The 7687-nt window shown below is 38.4% G+C and overlaps 1 pseudogene; it reads left to right on the top strand.

Annotated features, from left to right (window-relative positions):
* The first annotated feature begins 6566 nt into the window (after window positions 1–6566).
* Window positions 6567–7678, top strand: LOC101568228 (annotated as a pseudogene).
* Window positions 7679–7687: the final 9 nt, after the last annotated feature.

The following is a 7687-nucleotide window of genomic DNA, read 5'->3' as shown; positions in this document are numbered from 1 at the left end:
TTTTGCCAGGGATTGAACTCAGGACCCTGTGCTTACCAGACAGGCACTTATGCTGCTGAGTTATCTTGCCAGCCTTTTAGGTTTTTTTTTTTGTTGTTGTTGTTGTTTGTTTGTTTTGTTTCCCTGAATTCACAGCATAAAAACCCAGAGAAATATAAATCAAAATATTTGTGGACTGAATTTTCATAGGAATTTTTTGTGTTTAATTTCTTTATCTTTTGCCACTATCCTCATAGCTTTCATTATTGAAAATGTCCACAAAAATATTGCCAATCCATTTTTAAATAAGAAACAAAAACTAATTCTTCAGATTTGTGTCTCTTGACCTCATGGGGAGGAATAAATAAAACCACTAAGCCACACCATAAAATACTATATTTGCTTTGAGGTATCAGTTATTATTATGAGTAATATACATTCAGAGGATTGGACATGCTAAAAGGCAAATTCATCTCATGTTTCTTAATTGAGTGTGAAATTCTGGTTGCTCTATCAAACCATAAACTTCTAGAGACTGAAATCATTCAATTATAAGACAAAAATATACATCTAAGTCAAGTTGAATTATTTGAAAAGTCAAATAATTGGAGACTTGGGAGTATTATTTTGGGTAATCTTTGGCTGTCTTCCTTCAAGACATGTGGGTGGAAAATTTAGGAAGTATCTGGATTTGAAACCATAATAAGAAGGTATGGTATTTAGAATTGAAGCACTTTAGAATCAGCCCTTAATTTGCCTTTAAAGGTATTGAAGCAGAAGACTCTGGTTACCAGAATTTGTTGTCTGCTGCATACATAATTTGAACATGTAAACAAAATGTGGTAGGCCCCTTGTATCTGTGGATATTGAATCTGTGGGTGCAACCATCTCTGTGTGTATCAAAGGTCTCAAAGAAAAATTTATGCCTCAGGTAAGCTTAGTGGTCTATGCCTGGAATCTCAGCACTCTGGTAGGCTAAAATAGAAAGATTGCTAGTTTGAGCTCAGCATGGTCAACTTAGTGACATACAAGCTGCTATCTCAAAATAAAGGCAGTTATAGAAAACTTGCATTTGTACTAAATACTTAGAGATGTTTTCTTGTCATTATTCACTTAGCAATACAGTATTACAAGTATTTACATAGTACTTTCATTATACTAGGTAGATATCTTTTTTTTTCTTTTATTGAGAAATGTATAGCAATGAGATAGTTTCAAAACTGATTAATTGGACAGTTTCAATAATTAATACATTGTACACTGTTATATTCTTACTGGTTATCCATAATACAAGATATAAACAGGACATGCCATCCAAACACTATTAGTGCAAAACTTTATTCTCATTGAATTAAATGAAAGTAGCTGCATATCTATCCTAACTATTCTGCATCTACAAATACAAAATGGTCCTTCCTTGTATCCCCTTTTATTGTTTAGTCCTATCAGATGTGGATATTCCATTTGCATCTAAATGCTGTCGATGTGTGAATTCAGCAAAACAATCCAACACAGTCCAGCAGTCCTCAAGCATAGTGGGTGATCCACAGAAGCTGTTGAATTGAGCCTTTCACAGCTCAGCATATTAATATGGCTTTACTTTATATACTTCATTTTTATACTTTTCTGCTGAATGGTTAAGACTAAGATAAAGCAAGACCTATATAACAAGAAATGTAACTTTTGTATCTGATAAGGTCAGTCAAGTACCCTCAGGATTTACCCTGTAACCCTGTACCACACTTGTAGATCCTTTGTCACTGTCAGCCATGTGGATGAGTCACAGCCATTGACCAATTTGCTCTTTGTGAAAGCCTGAGAGAATGTTTTCTCTCCATGTGACTCTCTTTAGGCACACTGTACATCATCAATCATGTTACTCTGTGGCTCCATAATCTCTTTGATCAGAAAATTTGGGGCACAACTGAGTTACATGATGTTGCAGTATAGGTTCTACGTCTTGAGTCTTCACTGACCTTGAAAGGCTAGGGTCAAAATGTTGGCTGTCCCTCAGCCCTTCTATTTCTCTAATTTTTTTCTGCAAACTTAGGTTGTAAATCCCTCAGAAGAGAATCTTATTATTACATTACAACATATGCATTTGGGTTTAACTTCATTATCTGTCTGAATATCAAACATCTTAGGCATAACATGGAACAGGTAATTTCCAGCAAGTACTGATATGTTAAACATTAAGTCCCTACAGAATATGGAGAAAAAAATTTTAAAAATGAAAAAAATATTTAAAGAATATAAATAAGATATTCCATGCTCGTGCATAGGAAGAACCAACATCGTGAAGATGACCATGCTCTCAAAATTCTTGTACAGATTTTATTCAATCCCTATCAAACTACCACCAACATACCTCCCAAACCTAGAGAAATCATTCATGAAATTTATTTTCTAGAAAAGACATACAATAACAAAGGCAATCCTGGCCACTAAAGACAAGATTCTGAAAGTAGCTATTGATAATATTCTGAATTTCCACTGGTTCTGTTGTGATTACAACTTTTTCATTCCTTGTTGCTTGCATTTGAATTTTTTTTCTTCTCTTTGATGAGGTTAGCTAGGTGCTTACTGATTTTATTTAATCTTTCAAAGACCCAGTTTTTTGTTTTTTTAATTCTTTGAATTGTTTTCTTCATCTCAATTAAATTAATTTCTGCTCTAATCTTTATGATTTCTTCCTGTTTTTGGGCTCTGGTTTTGGTTTCCTCTTCATTTTCTAGATGTTGGAGGTGCAGCATTAGGGTATTTATTTGTTCCTGTTCTGTTGTCCTAATGTGTGAGTTCACAGCTATGAATTTCCCTCTGATAACTGCTTTCATCGTATCCCACATATTCTAATAAACTGCTGTTGAATTTTCTTTGAATTGTAGCTATTCCTGAATTTTTGTTTAATTTCATCTGTGATCCATTTATTGCTGAGTAGGGTGTTTTTTAATTTCCATTTATTTAGGGGTTTTTTTCTGGTTTCTTTTTGTCATTTATTTCCAGTTTCATTGCACTGTGGTCAGATAATATGCATGGGATAATTTCTGGTTTTTTGCATATACTTAAGCATGACTTATGGACCAATATGTGGTTTCTTTTAGGAAATGACCCATGTGCAGCTAAGAAAAATGTGTATTCTGCTGAGGTTGGGTGGAAAACTCTGAATATGTGCATGAAGTTCATTTGTTCCAAGCTCTGGTTCAGTTCTACTACTAATTTGCTAATGTTTTGTCTGCTTGACCTATCTTTTTGGGATAAAGGGGTGTTAAGGTCTCCTGTTAAGATTGTGGTTTTGGATATTAGATTTTTTCATGTCCATTAAGATTTGTCTTATATTGTTGGGAACTCCTGTGTTTGGTACAGAGATATTTATGTGTATTACCACTGAATTTTTCCCCTAACCAGTATATAGTGGCTTTCTTTATTTCATTTGATCATTCTTCATTTGAAGTTGAGACTGTCTGAGAACAGGATTGCTACCCCTGCCATTTTCTGAGGTGCCAGCACATGTAGTATTGTTTTCCATCCTTTGATTTTCAGCCCATAAATCTTTTTAGGAGTTATGTGTGTTTGTTGTATACAGTATATTGTTGGATTTTGTTTGCTAATCCACTGTGCCAGTCTATTTTTCTTAATTGGTGAGATGAGTCCATTTACATTGATGGTTATAAATGAGATGTATTGACTTATGACTGACATGTAATTTAATGACTGACATGTTGCTGTTTACTCCTTTTTATCCTGTGTTTAATTGTTGCCCTATTTATTGGGTTCATTCTGTTCTTGTTTGTGGAATTCTGATCATTTTGGTACCTCTCCAGAATATCTTTCAGTAGCCTGTGCATTGTTGGCTTTTTCATCATTAAATTCTTTAGCTGTTCTTTGTCATGGTAGTATTTAACTTCTCCATCAAACTTGAGAGATAGTTTTGCAGGGCATAGTAGTCTGGGCTGGTAATTTGTTTTCATAGAGGACTTGTAGTACTCTGCTCCATGCTCTTCTTGCCTTCGTGGTTTGTGAAGAGAAGTCGGCCATAATTCTGATTGGTTTTCCTTTGAATGTGATATGGTTTTTTTGTCTAGTAGTTTTCAGTATATTTTCTTGTGCTGGATTTCTGGGACCTTGACTATTATATGTCTTGGTGTGTTTTAAATTGGTTTGAAGTTATCGGACATTGTGTATGTTTGGGTTGCCTCCATATGAGATTGTTTCCTCATATTTGGGAAGTTTTCTGCTATTACTTCTGCCCATATTCTTTATATATCATTTGTATTGACTCCATCTTTCTCATTGATGACTATTAGTCACATTGTTCATCTTTGCATCATCTTGCAGGTGATGAATTATTTTCTCCTGCATCCTACTTGCTTTTACGAGCTCCTTTCTTATCTTTTCACTAGCTGCACCAGCATCTTCAAGATCTGAAACTCCATCTTCACTTTCACTCAAATGGTTTTTTAGACTTGTGATTGACATTTTAAGTTCCTGTATGTCTCTTTGACTCTGCTTCATGCTATCTATTTCCTTCCTGTATTGCTCATTCAAGGAATCCATCATTTTTCTAATGTCTATTTTTTTATCAATGTCATCTTTAGAAGAAATTATTAATTCTTTTTCTGCAGAGTTTTTTTCAGATTGGGTTTCCTTCATATGTTTCTGTATTTGATTCTTTACTTCAGATGCTATGAATTCAGAGATTTCTTTTTTATTTCAGAAATCAATTCTGCTCTGAGTTCTCCTATACCTTTCTGCTGTTGTTTGTTTACTTTCAATGCTATTAATTCATACATTTCAGCTGAGCTAGTGTCCTCTGCACTTGTTCTGGGTAAGCTTGAGGCCCAAGATTGCATTTTCTCCTTGTCTTTATCATTTCATATAGCCTTGACCTCTGACCTTTGTTATAGAGGTTTGGTGCAGTTATAACCTTAGCACCTACTGAAATTTGGGTGCAGATCATTTAGTTTGAGTTTATCCAGTTATGCTTGGCTTGGGTCTAGCTGTTGTGTTCAGCTCCTTCCTGCTGTAGCCCTTGGAAGTGAACCTGTTGTGCCCCTCTGGTACAATAGTGAACCTGTGTTGCCCCTCTGTTGTGCCCCTGGCCCAGGGGGCACAGGGAAGTGCAGAAGCTCTCCCACACACTAGTAGGGCCTGGGCTTGTGCTGGATCTGGGGGTCCCGTTAGCATCACAGAAGTTCTCACTCACTCTGTGGGCTTGGGGAAGGGGACTCTGGAGGGGTGGAGGAGGTCCGAGGGCAAGGCAGAGGGTCTCACGCAGGTGATATGCCTGAGTTTTGGTCCAGAGAGATCCTGTGGACACAGGGAATCTGGAAGCTCTCCCACATACTCTCTGGGCCTGGGCTGGGCTGGGCTGGATTTGGAGGTCCCAAGAGCATCAGTGACGTTCTCAACCACTTGGCGGACTTGGGGGTAGGGGCTCCAGAAGAGTGGAGGGGTCCTGTGAGTATGGTAGAGGTCCCCACTCACATGTTGTGCTTGAATTTTGGTCCTGAGAGGTCCCATGGGCACAGGGAAGCCCGAAGCTCTCCCACACATGCGCCAGGCCTGGGCTGGGCTGGATCTGGAGATCCCGTGAGCATAGCAGAAGTTCTCACTCACTAGGTGGGCTTGAAGGCTGGGGCTCTGTAGGAATAGAAGGGTCCTGAGTGCACAGTAGTGGGTCCCATTCATGCGGCATGCCTGTGCTTTAGTCCAGAGAAATTCCATGGGCGCTGGGAAGCCAGAAGCTCTCCCACACACTCTCCAGGCCTGGGCTGGGCTGGATCTGGGCTTAAGTAGATATCATAATTAAACTAAAGATGACTTAAAATATTTGGGGAGAAGTATGCAGCTTATTTGAAAATACTGAAAGGGTCTTGGGCATCTATAGTTTTTAGTATGTGTGTACATGGGGGCCTTAGAAACAATCCTCTGCTTTTACCATGGGAGGACTGCATGGCTATTACTTTGTAATTCTTTTATATTATTTACATGCAAGTCATAAATACTATTAATATTATTATTATAATTCCAATTCATCTCTTCAGAGAGCTGAGATTTCGAAGTAGTGAGGGTCCACCAGTGAAATAAACTCACTGTACCTTGGAAGGTCCATGTGAAGGAGAAGATATCCTCCTGCGGCTGTGAGGCATTGCTGATGCCAATCAGATCATGAGCATGAGAGGTGGGTTTTGGATGTCCTGTAGTCTGCTCTCCATCTTTCATGAACGCTAACAGCAGAGAGAGAGATTGTGCCTTACTGTGAAATTACAGCCTCAAAATCACAACTTTCAGTATCTACTTTATAGCATCTAGAATGTGAAGATGATGCTTGACCGGCATCAGGGGTCTTCTAACTTCCAGCACAGCTCCTCAGGCAGCCTTAGTGGGTTAGTTCTGATCTTTCCTGGAATTGTAGAAGGCACCATCTGGCAACAGTTTTGGGAGATTTTCAAACGTTTTGTAGGCGACAAATTTCCTATGTTAATCTGCCCTTGTTAGAACACCTAGTGTGGTTTCTATGTCCTACATTGAAGTGAATTTCACCTAGTATTAAAGGCAAGCATAGGGGACTGCGTATGCGCGGCTGCACGTCCCCTGCGCTATGGCGCACAGAGAGGTGGACCTGTTGCGCCAGTGCCCGCTGCTTCTGCCCCAGAATCTGACAAAAACAGTGTATGAAGGATTCATCTCGGCTCAGGGAAGAGACTTCCACCTTAAAATTTTGTTGCCTGAAGATTTACAACTGAAGAATGCAAGATTATTGTGTAGTTGGCAGCTGAAAACTATACTTAATGGATACCATGAAATAGTCCAACAGACTTGTATATGTGGACACTTGCTTCAGTACCATCAAGTTAAAAGCAGAAGATACTTCTGGTAGAGAGCATCTAATCACTGTCAAGTTGAAGGCAAAGTACCCTGAAGAATCACCTGATTGTTTTGTGGATTTTCCTGTTCCATTTTCTGTTTCCTGGACACCACAGAGCTCCTTAATAAGCATCCATGGTCAGTTTTTGGCAGCATTGGAATCACTGAAGGCATTTTGGGATACCATGGATGAAATTGATGAGAAGACCTGGGTACTTGAGCCACAGAAACCTACCCGGAGTGCAACAGCACCCAGAATTGCACTAGGGAATAATGCTTCCATAAACATAGAGGTAGATCCCAGGCATCCTACCATGCTTCCTGAGTGCTGCTTTCTTAGAGCTGACCATGTTATAAAACCTATGGGATTTAAGCTGAGCAGAAACATGCATTTGTGGGATCCAGAATATAGTCTATTACAAAATTTGAAAGATGTTCTAGAAATTGATTTTCCAGCTCGTACTATTCTGGAAAAATCTGATTTTACTATGGATTGTGGAATTTGTTATGCTTATCAACTTGATGGTGCAATTCCTGATCAAGTGTGCAATAATCCCCACTGTGGACAGCCTTTTCATCACATATGCTTATGAGTGGTTGAGAGGACTGCTCACTAGTAGACAGAGTTTTAACGTCATATTTGGTGAATGTCCATACTGTAGTAAGCCAGTTACCTTGAAGATGTCTGGAAGGAAACCCTGAAATAAGTGCATAACATTTCTGTGAAGAACTGGAAACTTGAAAAATTATCAGAAGAATTTTATTTGATATTTTCAAAGAAAATATAGAGTAAGACATACCAGTATCAAAAGCAAAAATATGATGAAGCCATAAAAATGTA

This window comes from Octodon degus, unplaced genomic scaffold (genome assembly GCF_000260255.1).
Source record: "Octodon degus isolate 3935 unplaced genomic scaffold, OctDeg1.0 scaffold00020, whole genome shotgun sequence".
Classification (NCBI taxonomy): domain Eukaryota; kingdom Metazoa; phylum Chordata; class Mammalia; order Rodentia; family Octodontidae; genus Octodon; species Octodon degus.
This window is presented reverse-complemented; position numbering and strand designations above follow the sequence as displayed.